Source organism: Primulina tabacum, chromosome 17, assembly GCF_025594145.1.
Source record: "Primulina tabacum isolate GXHZ01 chromosome 17, ASM2559414v2, whole genome shotgun sequence".
Classification (NCBI taxonomy): Eukaryota; Viridiplantae; Streptophyta; class Magnoliopsida; order Lamiales; family Gesneriaceae; genus Primulina; species Primulina tabacum.
This window is the reverse complement of record NC_134566.1, coordinates 16,351,405-16,369,067: the sequence shown is the minus strand read 5'-3', so window position 1 is coordinate 16,369,067 and position 17,663 is coordinate 16,351,405.

The following is a 17,663-nucleotide window of genomic DNA, read 5'->3' as shown; positions in this document are numbered from 1 at the left end:
ATCCATCGACTAAGTTCTGCTTTTGAGATTGTTGATAGACTTAAAATTTAGATGATTCAATCTTTTGTGCCACAACCAGTGTTTATTACTTAGAGATGCAACTAAATATGTAGGAGCAATGATATGATCTATGTTCCATGAGATTTTATAGGTGTTGCCTTTTCTTACTCCGGTTATAACAGTAGAATCATCAGCATTTTTAACTGTGCAAGTGTGCTTCTGGAATGCTACTGAAAATCCATTATCACATAATTGACTAATATTGATCAAGTTATAACAAAGATTTTCAACTAAGAGCACATCCTTAATAGTGATGTTACCATGGATAATCTTACCCTTACCCACGGTTTTACCTTTTGAGTTATCCCCAAAGGTTATCTCTGGTCCAGCACAACTTACTACTTCTGATAGTAGACTTTTCTGTCCAGTCATATGTCTTGAACATCCACTGTCCGAATACCATGTTGAGCTAGTGATCTTGGTTTTCTTCACCTGTTCCTGCAAGCACAAATTTTAGTATCTGGTACCCAATCTATTTGGGTCCAAGCCTTATTAGTCCCTTTGGAACCCACATTTGTACAATTTTTATACTTCGGGTATCCATGGAGGTGTGTGCAACAGAGGGTATGTTGTTTCTAACATTGTGCATCTTAGTATGTTGTTCTTCCCTTCTGTTTCTGTTGTCTAGCCTGTATCTCTTCTGAACAGGTCTAGAATTGTAGTACTGGTAGTTTTTAACCTTGATAGAAGGTTGTCTTCCTGAGTTGAATCCTCTTCCGATTCTAGAACTCTGGTCAACTTTTTCCTTAGGTTCAACATAACCCAGACCATAATGCATCCTTTTGTTCATCTGATTTACATTCCTTTCTACTGAAGCAGTAGGTACTTCTGGTTTCTGTACCACACTGGATTTCACAAAGTGAATATACTTCCCTTTGCACATATCCAGTTTTGGCTTAGTATTCGTTTCAGAAGTGCCTTCATTATTACAAAATCCGAGACCACTCCTATCTCCAGATTGTTTTTGTAATTCTTGCATCTTTTCCAGTGAAATAGAGGACTTGTTCCAAACATTTACCAGTAGTGATAACTTCTGGTTTTCAGAAAGCATCTTCAGGTATTCTGCTTTTGCTCTTTCATTCTCCGTTTTTAATTTATTCATCTCAACTTGTAAATCATTATAGCTGTCTACTTGCAAGCAAGTTAACTTACTGTTCTGATCTTTTAAGTCCTGATTTTCGATCTTAACTTCCTAGAATGATTGAGAAAGACTAGAATACTCTTCTACCATGTCGTGTAATGCTTTGACTAACTCAGTGCGTGTAAATTCATCAGAATCAAAGTCAAATACCTCTCCATATGTCGAGGTTGAATCAGTATTTGCCATCAGACATTTGATCTCATCTTCATCACTTTCACTCAAATGGCTTTCAGAACCAGAAGATTCAGAACTTGAGTCTGCCCATTTGGACTTACTTTCTTCTGCAACCATTGCCTTCCTGTCTCTTCTGATCTTTTTATCATTGCGTTTGACACCCTCCTTCGTCTGGTCATCCTTCTTTGGTTTTGGACAATCAGCAATGAAGTGTCCAACTTTTCCACAGTTAAAGCATGCCATATCACTAGGTGATAATTCCTTTTTGAAATTGCGGTTGGGACTTTGAAATGTTTTATGATTCTTTCTCATGAATCTGGAAAACTTCTTAACAAATAATGACATTGCGTCATTGCTTATCTGTTCAGCACTTCTCTCAGAAGTGTTCTCTAAAGCAGTAGCAGAAGATGAGCTTGGAGCAACTGTAGTAGTAGAGTTAACAGTAGCTGCGAGAGCTTTGGTTGGTGGATTTTCTAAGGGCTCTTCTCCACTTCGAACTTCAAGTTCAAACTCATATGCCTTTAAATCCGAGAACAAGTCGTGTAGTTCTAACTTGTTGAGATCCTTGGAAGCTCTCATTGCCATTGTTTTGACGTCCCATTCTCAAGGTAGGCCTCTCATTACCTTTAATGCAATTTCTCTATTGCCAAAGTCTTTCCCAAGAGCTGAGAGTTCATTGATGAGGCTGCTGAATCATTCATCAAATTCATTCATAATTTCTCCAGCCCTCATCTTCATATTCTCAAACTTCTGCATGGTAACATACAGTTTGTTTTCCTTTGTTTCTTCATTTCCTTCACAGATCTGAATTAATTTTTCCCAGATTTCATTGGCAGTATGGCACATCTTGATTTTGCTGAAGGTATTTTTGTCGAGTTTCTTGTATAAAATGTCCTTCGCAACGTTGTCAAGATTGGCTTTCTTCTGGTCCTCACTTGTCCATTCATATCTTGGTTTTTCAAGCATCTGAGGTGCACCTTCGGTGATAGCAATAGCTGGATTTGGCTTTAAGATCTTTAATGGACCATCAGTGATGACATACCACATGTCATCATCTTGAGCCGCAAGATGAGCGTGCATTCTGATTTTCCAATCATCGAAATCTTCTTTTGAGAACATTGGAACTTTGCTAAAATGAGCCATGTCTATTAAATATTTTTCAGAACAAGAATAACTCTGATCTGATACCACTTGTTGAGGATCGGGTTGAGTTTAGAAGGGGGGGTTGAATAAACTCAATGGCCAACTTATTAAATTATTTTCGAATGATGTGCTAAAATCCTGTTAGAGATTTTAACGATTCTTGTTCAAGTATAAAGACCAGCAGATCACAAGATAATGTGCGAAAAACGATCTGTTGGTTAGTGGGTGAAAAATGATAAAGCCGAAAAGCAGTAGATAGCACAAGGTTTGTTTCTGGAAGTTCGAAGATGAATCTTCTACGTCTCCCCTTCTTCTATTTCCAGAAGGTATCACTAAAAGACTATGGTGAATACAGCACAACAATTGTACACACCCACTTCAATAGGACTTGCCCTTCGCCTATTGAAACTCTTAGCTTTACAACTCAACTTCTTGAATGATCTTAAATTCTGGAAATGACTCTTTTCCAGTTACAAATTCTTCTATCAATGAAATAATGAAGTGAATAGCTTGAGAAGATATAACGAAAATAGCTAGCACAATATGATCTCAATGATCAAGAGTATGCAATGAAGCGTGTACTACTTTTTTAGTGTTGAGCTTTTGGGATGACTAAAAGTTCTAGCGATGCTCAAATGATATTCTTTGATTTAGATTCGTTCCACTTCACTGTCTTGAAAAGTGCTTCGTCTCCATATATGTAAACTTTATCCAACGTTAAAATCTGAACGGCTCTTTTGACTTTTCAGTGGTTCAGCTTTATTGCCGAAAATAGACCATGCAGAATACATTAAAAGTAATCAGTCGCAGTTCATACCAAAAATGGTATACCGTCTTAAATGTTCTTGTATAGCTTTTAATGGCATTTAATGAAGCAATAAATGCTGGTATCACGTTAATAGATCAACGGTAATATTTAGAGACTTTGAGATACGCAAGATTCTGTTAGTGTATATTTCGAATTTTGTATCCTTCTAGTTCTGGTTTTAGCTAAAAAATTATTTAAGCAGGTTTTAGCGCGATACAAGTACTTCTGGTTTACAACATCTACTGGTTCTACTGGTTTTGTACTAATCCAACATCTAGTGGTTCTACTGGTTTTGTACTTAATCCAACATCTACTGGTTTTTCCTTAGCATCTCCACAATAAATTTAATTCTAACACATATGCTTTGACTTCAACGAATAAACTGCTTTTTCTCGAGCATACATAGGCTGCAAATTTTATACCTCAGTAATCCTCTACGAGTCTAGTTTGTGCAACGCAAAAATCGGTTCGTCATTTGGACACTCGAGCAAAGAGATATGTCATTTTTCCTACGGTCGCTGCAAGATGCACGAAAATTCAATTTTGTATATATATGTTAAAAAATCTTAAATTTTTGAATTTTAAAACATCAAAATCAGTTTCAATGTTCTTTCAAAAACAACCCGCTCTGATACCAATTGTTAGGACTGATTAGCGGGATCATCGTTGAGCTACAATAGCTCAGTTCATGAAATATTGAACACCGATGAAATAAATCAAGTTTGGTTTCAAATCAAGCGGAAGACACTCGAAATAATATTTTGTAGAAACCAATTAAACATTTTGTAAAGTATTTAAAATATATGAAAGTTGAATGAATAAAAATATTTTGGTTGAAGCATTTTATCGAACACTTGGTATGCAATATTTTGGTATTTGAAGAACACATAAAATGCTTCAACAATGCTTAAAAACAGTGGAAATGAACAGTAATGCAACAAACAAATAGACACGAATTTGTTTATAGAAGTTCGGAGACTTCAAATGCTCCTACATAACCCCTTCTTCCCCTTGGGAAAGATTCACTAGAAGAATTTTGTAATGCCCGAAATATTTTTTTTAAAAAAAAAATTACTGTTCATCGGGTTACTATTCAAGCGCTACGGCGCTAGAATAGTAGCACCGAGGCGCTAGAGTTGCGCAAATTTGGTGCTGAGGCGCTGAAAAGTAGCGCTGCGGCGCTACAAACGCGAAAATTGACTATATAAGCTCACCTTCACCTCCTCCAATCATTTCTCCTCCTTCTCCTCCACCGAAACCCTCTTTCCTTCCATTTTCTACATTTCTTTCTTCAATCTATGGGAGAGTTTTTCAAGAAAATTATGAAATGAAGTTAGATTTGTGATCCTCTCATCACGGGCTTCACGAGGATGTAGGTATTTCCCATTTTTATTCAAGTTTGGAAATGGATTGAAGTTTAGAATTGATATTTGAGTTGATATTTGAGATATTAAGATGTTGAAGATGTATTTGAGTTGGTTTGAATTTAAAATGGATATGAGCATGGTTTCTTATTTATGTGCAAATAACGGTTTTTATACCTTCTGTATTTCGAGTATATGAGACAGTTGTGTTTGGACTTTGGAGTTATGGTCTTCATCAAACCTGTAGACAATCAAGTTAGCTTCGATTGGGTTCAAGAATCACTCAGTTCCATGAAAAAATGAGAGAGATATGCTATATTTAATAAACCTGGTCTAAAATCCCGAGTTTGTTTACATGCCTTTTATTTATTCGAATTATGGGATTTATTTGTTGGGATTCTGGATTTGATGTTCAAATGAAAGTTATAGAACATTGTCTTGTCTTTGAAATGTTATAAAATGGGCTTGATTCCATTTAGTATTGAGGGAGTTATGCTGGAAATACTAAACTATGACAGATTTGTACTGATGCAGAATTTCGAAAATTATGTTATATGTTTCAGATTATGAACGAATGGGTAAATGACTTTTTTTGATAAAAGTTTGTCACAAAGAATTGTTGGGCTTTGAGTTTTCTTACATATCCAATTTGCGGATCTTGATTTGGAGAAGTATTGAATTAACTATGAATTTTGTACAAAATTGCTCTGTTTTGATAAATTATCTGAGTTCTTGAGTTATAGTAGAATTCAAAGGTTCAAGACTTCTCAACTACACATTTCGATCTTATTTTTGTAATATTTGAAAGGTATGTTACGGTCGGTAACATACGAGGTAAAAGTATTACTTTTATTTTAAATTGAAAATTCGATGGCTTGATGAATTACTTGTGATTTGTTGATGATTGATCTTTTGAGATGAGCTTATTATGATATTGACTTGATGAGATTAAAATGCATCATTGCATTGCATATTGAGCCTCTTTTTGATTCAGATTTGATATGGCGGAGGTCGCCTTGATTTATTGATTTGTTGGACGTATGGGGCTATAGTTGAGTTGGCATAGTGTATGCGGAGGTCGCTGCTATGGCCTGAACACTCTATAGGCGCACTATAGTCCTGGGATTGTAGAACACAGCACCCCACCTCGAGTGGATGAGTCGGTGGATGTTGCTGGGGGATTCTCTTTCCTTCGGTACCCTATGACCAGATGATTCACTTGATTTTGAGATTTATTGATAGCCCACAGCTTCTTATCATGTAACGCCCCGAAAATTTAAAAGTCCACGCAAACCACATGCATGCAATTATTAAATTTTCTTGCATTTTAATTAAATTTTTTAATTGCATGAATTAATTATATTGTGCATATTTGCATGTTTAAAAATATATTTTTCTACATGGTTGCATTAAAATGTAATTTTTAAAGGTTATTCGAGTTGCGATCGAGGAACGGAGACCGATGACCGAAAATAGAAAATGTTTTTATTGGTTAATTGTTTTTAATTATTTAAATTAAGGGTGATGTTTTTTCTTCTTCTTGAAAATATGGGGTTTTGAGGTGATTTTATACGCCGGGACGTAATTTTTATCGGTGTTGGATTTTCAAAAAAAAAAACTCGAACGTTTTGGCAACCCGGCTAATAAAATTACAAACTTTATTAAACAAAATATTTTAATTGAACACTAATGGGCTAAATTAGCCTAATTAACATGGTTAATGGGCCTAAGCTAGCAATTAGAGTTTGATTAGGATTTTATTAAATAAATAAATACAAAACGCTTCCCCACACCCATAAATCCCACGCCCCACCTCCCCAATAATTTTACAAACTCTTCTCCCACCACCAACAGCACACATGCACGAAAGTTCAAGGAGAATCACGTGGGTTTTGGAGAGAAAATTCAAAGGTTGCAAGGCAAATCAAGCAATCGTCTTCGTGCCGTCGTTCGTCAATTCGTCAACGAAAAATCGTACATTAAATACGCAAAGACACGTCATATTCTCCTTTTTACACATCATTCACACCATAGTAATTATTTAAATTCAATTTGCATGAAAAACAAGTGGGGACTTGAAATATTTTCGGATTATGTTATATGCCAATTTGTTTGGCTTGTTTTTGATTCCAAATTCATGATATTACGTGGTTAAAAGGGGCTGCCATGTATTAGGATGATAAGGGACAGGTTTTACACAAGTTTAGAGTCATAAAACTCCACCAAAATACTGCACATGATCAAAGGATACAAGCTGGTACACGTTACTGTCATGGTGTTTGAGGGGATCGGTTTATGGGCATGGGGACTGAGCTTTGGGTTCGGTTGGGAGCAGGGTTTGGCTAGTGTCCGTGAGGGGTCAGGTGAAGAATCCTAGACACGCTAGGTGTAGCACCCGTAAATCAGACTACGTATAAGCCATGCATAATTTCTAGTATTTAAATTAATATGATTTTTATTGCATGATGTGGGGACCCGGACGCTAATCATCATCTTAATCATCTTTGGGATTTAATTATCAATTAAGATAAACAGGGTCTAAAAATTTTTTTTTCTTTAAAATGCGAAAGGTAATGGAATGAATCTATTATACAAACCAGTATAATAATACAAATCTTGTACCACATGCTTCTAGTTCAAACTAGTCTAAGGTTTAACTACTATATTTCAAGTATTAAACAAAGTATACAATAAATCCTGAGTCACCACTCTAAACTCGTCTTCTTTCATCATCTTCTTGACCCCGATCTTGTCCCACCTGTTGTCATGCACACATATAAAACAAGACAACAGTCGGATACTCCGGTGAGAATAAATCCCAGTATAAATAATGTATACATGCAGTTAACTGAATTAACATAAAAGCATGAATTATATCTTATCATATGTAGCATAATCAACAACATGTATCAATACCCGTCTGTAAATAATATCTGAATCGTAATCTACGAAACATAAATCAATACAAATCTGTAAATCAAGTTCTAATCTCGATATCTAAGACTCGACTCATCTCTCATTCTAATCTAGGGATCCCGGTCTAATTTAGACTTTGGTATGCTGTATCGAATGTCTACAATAGACGTCGATCTACATCTATGCTCAGCGATACACCGTAAGTCTAGAGTCTACGCGGTTCTGACAAAGACTCGGCGGTTCTGCCCTAGCTAGGCTGATCTGCCCGAGACTCAAACTCTGGCTCTGCTATAATTCAATAGACTAAACATATCAATCTGATAATCTGCAAATATCAATGCAATAAATTAAAGTATGTGATTTTGGGAAACTCAAGTCAAACCTAACTCGAGTTGTGCAATCCCGAATCAACATTTATTTATACCTTTCTCTTCACGATCTGATGAAGACGAAGTCTTGTATGTCAATATGTCCATACCCAGTCTGGCAATGACAATCATATAAATACCATATCAGTATATAACTCAAGTAAAGACCTGTTTTGATCAATACTCAAATCGGTATATAATCTGATCCATATCTGAATAAGGTACAATATAATTCATATCAATGATATCACGATACAATCGAAATCATTACTGAATCTGATCAATATCAATCTACTGATGTTTCGACAGCATAACAATACAGTCTTGATACCTCGTCAATCTCAACATCACAGATATAATACCAGAACTCATAATCAGTATCCGTACAATTCAAAATCTGAATAATAACACCACTCTGATATCGAATCTCAATTAATCAATTCCAAAAATCATAACAATTACATAATCAGTCCGTTTCTTAATCTGGCTTCGATTCTATGATGTCTAACATGTCAAGAACATCATATATGACGGTTATTCAATTCCAGCAACATCACAATTTCAAACGACATCAAAACGTAACAAAACTTACGCCCAGTTGTAGTTTTCGTCGCTAGGAACTCGGTACTATACTCAGATTCAAAATCAGACGGGCGGATTAAAGTAAAAAGGCGTAAGGATTTGGAGCTTCCCTTCCTCGGTTCTCTCTTTTTTCGTTCTTCTTCTGATGAAATGAATTCATATAATACATATATATATATATATCATGCATGCTCAAGGAAACATGGCTCGTTCCTTCAAGAAACACGTCTCGCGCATATGAGCGACATCAACCGGTGCATATGCGCGAGACCTACTGGTCATCGCACATCATTTCTCGGCAGCTCGCGCATATGCGCGACGCCTTCCCCGCATATGCGCGAGGCTCTCTGGACGTTGGTAACATATGCTCGCGCATATGCGCGCACTCACTTCGCGCATATGCGCTGGGCCTTCTGTCCATCTTGCGCATGTGCGCGCATCATGACGCGCATGTGCGCGAGAGCTACGGTCCTCGCACAACAAATGTCACACGCGATCTCATTTCGTGTCTCGGTTAGCCCTTTCATAATTGTCTCGATTAAAATCAATAATCGTAATTTAACACGATATAAAATCTCGGGCATTACGCATGAGGATTTAAATTCTTTTCTTCAAATTTAATTATTTTACGCAGTAGTTTAATTGTTACCTTTTTAGTTAAATAAGTGAGGCCGGACTGGAGTTGAAGTATTAAGATAAAATTTAATATTAAGTAAACATTACTAGAATTTATTTAAGATAAATAATAAGTTAATTTAATGTAAAAGAATCTTTAAGGAATTATTTAAATAATTTGAGTTAAGTACTAAATAAAGTTCAATAATTAATTTCTTAATTCACTAAAATATTTAATGAGTACATAAACACTAAAGATTTAAAGTACAATATTTAAGAAATATTTTCCCTTCCATTTTATTCAAATTTTTGGCCATTTCATTTTTAAGGATTTAATTAATTGCCAACTCTCCATTTTTGATATTTTTCCTTAATCCTTTCATGGCATAGATAATCCTCTCATTTTAAATCCTCATTAATTAATATTTAAGCAATATTCCTACCATATTTATCTAGCCATATTCCATTCCTATTTAATTAAATAAAATTGGCCCATCCCTCATTTCTAGATTCAAAATATTTGACAACCCTTTTTCCTTGATTCTTTTCTTATCCGTTTTCTTGATAGATAATTCCCTCACCATTTAATACTTAAATAATTAAGCAATATTTTACCCATTTTTAAAAGCTAGAATTCGGTCCCCATTATCAATTCAAAGAATTACTTTGACACCTCAACATTTGATATCATTATTCATTCTTTTCTTGGGAAATAAATCCCCCACCTTTTAATCACCAAGTAACTAAATAATTAAGCAATTCTCTACCCAATTTTGAATGACAAGAAAATCGGCCATGCACTCCTAAATATCCCTCAAAAATCTTTTGATATCATTCTATTTCCTTATCTCACCAACTCACAAGGATAACAAGATTCATTCTCCTTTTTTCTTGCAATCTTCCCATTTAAATTCCTAGACTCTTCTCCCTCCCTTTCACCAAAATTCAGAGGATATTTCAGAGAAAAAGATTGAGAGAAACCGTGAGAATTAAGAGAGAAAAATCGAGTAGAAACAAGAAAGTGAAGAGCACTCTGCCTCCTCCGCGTCGCGTCGTCATAATCATTTGTTTTATTTTCAAAACAAATTTCCAGGCATGTTTATATTTCCCTTTACTCTTCAATCAAGCCATAGTAATATTTTAAACCATCATACTCATGATTTATTTAATCAAGAACCGAAATTTCATGACAGCAACTTTCGAAAATGTACAGATTTATTTCGGCCCCTCTTGTTCTTTCACGGTTTGGCTTGTTTCTGTTGTTGCAGGGTTCGGCTCGGGTCCAGGCTCCCAAGACTGCACCTAGGCACGTGCTAGGGTGTGTCAAGATCACGTTGGTCCATTAGTTCAAGCTCCATGCATGCTAGATTTGAGAAAATGACAGCAACTCCTCCCTAGTGTCACTTTGCATTTCGATTTTTCTGTTTTGCTGTCAAAGGAGAAGGTTTCTGATCTTGGCTTCCCTAGGGGCTATATCCATGATTAGAACCCCTCCTTGGCAGGTCTAAGAGGAGACCAAGTCGGCCTTTCAAGGCTTGTTTCATGGCTACATCGGTTTTTCAAACAAAACAAGACAAGCCCCCCTTCGATCCCCTCATTGTTGCATGTATATGTTTTGAATTTCAGAGGTGGTGTGGATCTTGGTTGGCTTTTGGCCCTTAACCATAGTTCATACCATCCACTTGATGTCTAGATCATGCCATGGTCAAACAAATAGCCATTGGAATGGTCCATGACAGCAAGAACGAGCAAGGCACCCGCACGCACAGATTTGGCTCTCGGGTGGAACGTGTGGCTGGTTTCGGTTGTTGCTTGGATTGTGGCTGGATTAGGGCCCTTAGGCATGGTCCAAGCCACAACTAAGGATATTGTTAAGGAGCTCTGGTCGGTGGTTCAAACCCCAATGGCCATTAGCCTCACAAACAACGCAAAGGAACGCAAGCGCTGCTGCTGTATTTTTGTGACAGCAAGTTGTGCTTCGGTTCAGAGCCTCGTTTGAGTTCTTCGTTGGCATTTAGCCTATGGCCTCGGACTGGACAGTGCCTCATTGAGTTAGGAAGGTCATGTTTTTTGCCGTTTGTGATTTGGGCAAGTTTAGAGGTCATACGAGAAATTTTGGTGCAATGTGTCAAAGTGACTCTCGAAAGAGCGTTTCATGTTTTGGCCTCCATTCACCAAAATTTAGAGGTACTGAAACTTTTGAAGCATTATTTCATCATTTTAGGTGTATTTTAATCATGGCTAAATGATGGTTTGGTGTTGGTTCGGGTTGGCACGGAGTCATGATTAAATACTAACTCATTGGGCGTAATTGTCTCGTTTTTTGATTCAATTACAAGTTTTGGTCAAGTTAAATCATTTGCCTATTTTTCATGACGAAATTAGGTCGCAGCGAGCCTGGGAACGGTCCAACCCATTCGGTAAAATAATACAGGAATTATAATCATATTACGTGCATAAAAATATAAAAAAATTCATTTTTGAGATTTATGTGATATTGCTTGTGGCCACTTCATTATCATGGGATTATTACTTCACTCGGTGGTCACTGACCGGTTCATGTTCATTTATTGGTACGGATATCCAGTCCAAGGGCTGTGATGATCTCTACCGCCCAATATACTGTGGTTTAGTCTGATCAGGCGATCCAGTTCAGTTCAGTTCAGGGGCCACTAGAGTAGAACATAATCTCAACAGAAAAAAATTCATGACATGTTATTTTATTACAGGGCTCGATTGAGCAAACATTTCACTTATGATTTTTACTTCAGTTATGCACGTATTATAATTACTCATGACATGATATTTTAACGTTACGCCAGACTCATGATATTTTTACCATGCATGCAAATTTTATTATTATTACTTGTTATTTATGATATATGCATGCTGAGTCTTTAGACTCTCTAGACTTGATTGTTGTAGGTACTCATAAGGTCGGGACCGAGGGCGGGGACCAGTGAGCCATCTTGGGTCGGCAGTAGTAGGAACCCGAGGACCTCATTTTCAGCATTTACTATCTAATTTCAAACTCAGTTTTTATCTGTTGTTTAATTATTTTAAATTATTATTTTGCAAACAATAATTACTTCCGCTGTGCTATTTTAAATTTTTTCTGCTAATTTTCAAATACGAATTTCGGGCCTCTACAGCTGGTATCAGATCTATGTTCTTGTAAAGGGTTGTACTACTACTGACCACAAGAAGCTCACGAAGTCACGTCTTCGGTCTGTAAGTTTTAAGTTTACGCATTTCTTTTAAAGCATGAAATATTTTAACAGCATGTCTTCATGAAATATTTTATGTCAAGATTATGATTATGCCGTATTTATTTAAATTTAAAGAAATAATAGAAATTTTGCATGTTAGTTACGTATGAGTTATGTATGGAACAGTATGCCCCCTAGACGCATTCTTGAGCGTACGAGAGATGATGAGCCTCGCCAGGAGGACAGTGAGAATCAGAGATAGGAGAGGAATGTACCTCTACTCCCTCCACAAGACATGAATGCCCAGATGCTAGCTGGGATGACTCTGTTCTTCGCACAGTTTGCGGTGAACAATGCTGTGGCAGCCAGGCCGACAGGGCCCGACGCTACTTATGAGCAGTTTATGAAGACGCGTCCGAAGGAGTTTTCAGGGACGTCTGATCCCATGATTGCCGAGGGCTGGATTAAGTCTCTCGAGGTTATCTTCGAGTTCATGGAGCTTGGAGATGCAGACAGAGTTCGTTGTGCCACCTATCTATTCGGAGGAGATGCACGCTTATGGTGGGAGAAGGGTCAGTAGCCCTGAACTTGGCTACACTGAGTTGGACGCGCTTCACGGAGGTATTCTACTCCAAATATTTTACTGATGAGGTGCGTTCCAGATTGACTAGATAGTTTATGACCCTGAGGCAGGGAGATATGACTGTTACGGAGTTCATCCATAAGTTTGAGAGGGGTTGCCACTTTGTGCCCCTGATCGCCAATGATGCTGGAGCCAAACTGAGACATTTTATGTATGGTCTGCAGCTGATCTTGCGCCGCGATGTTAGGGTGGCTGGCCCTACTACTTATGATGTTGCCGTCTCCAGAGCGCTAGCTGCAGAGCAGGACCAGCATGACATTAATAGGGATCGTTAGGGTAAGCGACCGGTTCCAGTACCACATCGTCCTCCTCCTCCTCAGCAGAAGCATCAGAACAAGAGGTCTTTCCATGGTCCACCCAAGAACAGAGGACAGCGGCAGCAGCAGCAGGGACGTGCAGTCCCAAGGACCTTTGAGCACCCAGTCTGTCCCAAGTGCACACGCCGCCATCCTGGAGCATGTATCTATGGTTCCGGGAAGTGCTACAATTGTGGTAGTCCAGACCACTTTCTACCGCAGTGCCCACAGGGAAGTCTGCCTACCCAAGGCAGAGTCTTTGCTCTCCATGCAGCAAAGACGAACCCAGACACCATGCTCATGACAGGTATCTTAAAGCTTTAAGTTAATATTTGAAATTCAATGTTTTGGGAATTTATGTTTCGGGTTGAGGTTTTGAACATAGAATTGACGATAGGATTGCATGCTCTAATCAGTGTTATTTTTGGGAATTTAGTTTAGGATAACTCTGGCCTTTTCATGTCTATAAGTTTAGTTCTTGTAACTATTGGGTTCAACTTAGCGTTCCAACCTTTCAGGGAGAATTTTTATAGTGGGGTCGGCTACCAAAGCCTTGATAGATTCGGGGGCTACTCATTCATTCATTTCGGAGACCTTTGCTAATTTTCTCAAGGTCAAGACCGTTGGGTTAGATGTGGCGTATTCAGTAGTACTGCCTTCTGGAGAGGAGATGACAGCTACCAATGTGATCCGAGACATGGATCTCGAGGTTCATGGCAACCTTGTTTATGCGGATCTTATCGTACTGCCGATGCCAGAGTTTGACATCATTCTAGGGATGGACTGGCTATTGCGGAACATAGTTTTGATTGACTTCTAGCAGAGATCTGTTCTAGTCCGACCGCCTGGGATGACGCAGTTCTTATTCGAACCAGACAGGTACTTTCCTTTACCGCGCATTCTACCTTGTGTCCAGGTTAGGAAGCTCATGCATAGAGGGTGTCGGGCGTTTTTAGCAACTTTTATATCTGTCCCCGAGGCACCCAGTCAGTCAGCTTCAGATGTTCCGATTGTTAGAGACTTCATAGACATTTTTCCTGAGGACGTCTCTGGTATGCCGCCCGAGAGAGAGGTGGAGTTTTCCATTGAGCTTATGCCAGGTACGGTTCCGATCTCAAAAGCACCGTACCGACTAGCACCGACAGAGATTGCAGAACATAAGAAGCAGATTCAGAAACTTCTTGACAAGGAGTTCATTCGCCAGAGTTTTTCTCCATGGGGCGCGCCAGTCTTGTTTGTGAAGAAGAAGGATGGTTCTATGAGGCTTTGCATTGATTACCGGGAGTTGAACCGGGTTACAGTGAAGAACAAGTACCCACTTCCGTGGATTGAGGATTTATTTGATCAGTTGCAGGGAGCTTCGGTATTCTCCAAGATTGATCTGCGTTCCAGTTATCACCAGTTGAGGGTCAAAGACGCTGATGTTTCCAAGACTGCTTTTAGGACTCGATATGGCCACTACGAGTTCCTTGTGATGCCGTTCGGTTTGACGAATGCGCCAGCGATCTTCATGGATCTCATGAATTGCGTATTTCAGCCGTATCTTGACCAGTTTGTGATAGTGTTCATAGATGACATTCTCGTCTACTCGAAGAACCAGGAGAATCACAGCAGACATCTAACCACAGTTTTGCAGACCTTGCAGAAGCATAAGTTATTCGCAAAGTTCAGTAAATGCGAATTCTGGTTAGAGAAAGTGGCATTTATAGGCCACATTGTTTCTAGCAGCGATATTGAGGTAGACCCAGCGAAGGTTGCAGCAATCAGAGATTGGGTTGTGCCGCAGAATGCATCAGAGATCCGCAGTTTTCTTGGGCTAGCAGGATATTATCGGAAGTTCATTAAGGGATTCTCCTCTATTGCTGTTCCACTCACATCATTGACCAAGAAGAATGCTAAATTTGTGTGGAGCGATGAGTCTCAGAAAAGTTTCGATACTTTAAAGCAAGCTCTTATCTCAACACCAGTTTTGGCCTGCTGTCAGGGCCCGGAGATTTTGTTTTGCATACCGATGCTTCGAAGCTTGGTTTGGGCGCAGTATTGATGCAGCATGGGAAGGTGATAGCGTATGCTTCTCGTCAGCTGAAAATCTATGAGAAGAATTACCCTACCCATGATCTAGAGTTGGCCGCCATGGTATTTGCCTTGAAGATTTGGATGCATTATTTGTATGGGGAGAAGTGCCAGATCTTTACCGACCACAAGAGCCTCAAGTACTTCTTTACGCAGAAAGAGCTGAATATGCATAGAGGCGTTGGTTGGAGTTAGTGAAGGATTATGACTGTGACATTAGCTACCACCCGGGCAAAGCTAATGTAGTTGCAGATGCATTGAGCAGGAAAGTCGCAGTGATGGCTCACCTAGCGATTTTGAGACCTCTCCAGTTTGAGATACAGAGGTTTGATCTAGAGACTTATCCTCAAGGTAGAGTTCCTCGCCTAGCTACTTTGACGATTCAGTCTTCTCTTCTAGATCGTATTCGCAGCGGGCAGTCAGCGTATGAGCAGTTGGCAAAGTGGAAGCAGAGGGATGAAGCCAAAGGCACTGTCTTGTATACAGTCAGCGACGGTATAGTGAGATATCGCGACAGAATGTGGGTTCCTAGCAGTGGTTCTATCCGAGCAGATATTCTATCAGAGGCCCATATGTCGCCGTACTCTATTCATCCTGGGAGTACGAAGATGTACAAAGACCTGCAGTTATTGTATTGGTTGCCTGATATGAAGAAAGACATCAGACGGTTTGTATCCGAGTGCCTGACATGTCAGCTTGTGAAAGCAGAGCATTAGAGACCAGCAGGTATGCTCAAGCCTCTTCCTATTCCCGAGTGGAAGTGGGAGAATGTTACCATGGACTTCGTGACCGGGTTGCCGAATTCAGTCAGAGGGTCAAATGCTATCTGGGTGATTGTTGATCGTCTTACCAAGTCAGCGCACTTCTTGCCTATTAAAACGACTTTCACCATGATTCAGTATGCAGAGTTGTATATCCGGGAGATAGTCCGACTTCATGGTATTCCAGTTTCTATCGTATCTGACAGAGACCCCAGATTCACTTCCTCATTTTGGAAGAGTTTGCATTCGACTATGGGTACGAAGTTGTTGTTCAGCACAGCTTTCCACCCCAAGACAGATGGGCAGTCAGAGCGAGTTATTCAGATTTTGGAGGATCTTCTCCGTGCTTGTGTTATGGATTTCTCAGGGAGTTGGGAGTCGAAGCTGCCATTAGTAGAGTTCACCTATAACAACAGTTTCCAGGCGTCTATAGGTATGGCTCCGTTTGAAGCACTGTATGGCCGTAAGTGTAGATCTCCTATTCATTGGGATGAACTAGGAGAGAGAACAGAGTTGGGTCCGGAGATTATTCAGCAGACTACCGATGTAGTAGTCAAGATCCGTGATCGGATGAGGACTGCTCAGAGTCGACAGAAGATTTATGCGGATCAGCGGATGAGAGACCTAGAGTTTGCCATCGGCGACCATGTTTTGGTGAAGGTGGCACCTATGAAGGGTGTCATGCGGTTCGGGAAGAAAGGGAAGCTCGGTCCGAGATTCATTGAACCATTCGAGATCCTCGACAGAGTTGGGACGCTAGCTTATCGTGTTGCTCTTCCGCCGAATCTGGCCGGAGTACACAATGTTTTCCACGTCTCTATGCTGAGGAAGTATATGGCAAATCCTTCGCATGTCTTGAACTTTGAGCCGTTGCTGCTCACTTCGAACCTGTCTTATGAGGAGAGACAAGTACAAATCTTAGACAGACAGGAAAAGAAGCTTCGGAACAAGATCGTTAAGCGAGTGAAAGTCAAATGGCTTAATCATTCAGAGGAGAAAGCTACGTGGGAGTCTGAGCCAGAGATGAGGAGTCGGTATCCCGAGTTATTCGGTAAGTTTTAATTTCGAGGACGAAATTTCTTTTAAGGGGGGGAGAGTTGTAGAACCCGTAAATCAGACTACGTATAAGCCATGCATAATTTCTAATATTTAAATTAATATGATTTTTATTGCATGAGGATTTAAATTCTTTTCTTTAAATTTAATTATTTTACGCAGTAGTTTAATTGTTACCTTTTTAGTTAAATAAGTGAGGCCGGACTGGAGTTGAAGTATTGATATAAAATTTAATATTAAGAAAACATTCCTAGAATTTATTTAAGATAAATAATAAGTTAATTTAATGTAAAAGAATGTTTAAGGGATTATTTAAATAATTTGAGTTAAGTAGTAAATAAAGTTCAATAATTAATTTCTTAATTAACTAAAATATTTAATGAGTAGATAAAACACTAAAGATTTAAAGTACAATATTTAAGAAATATTTTTCCCTCCATTTTATTCAAATTTT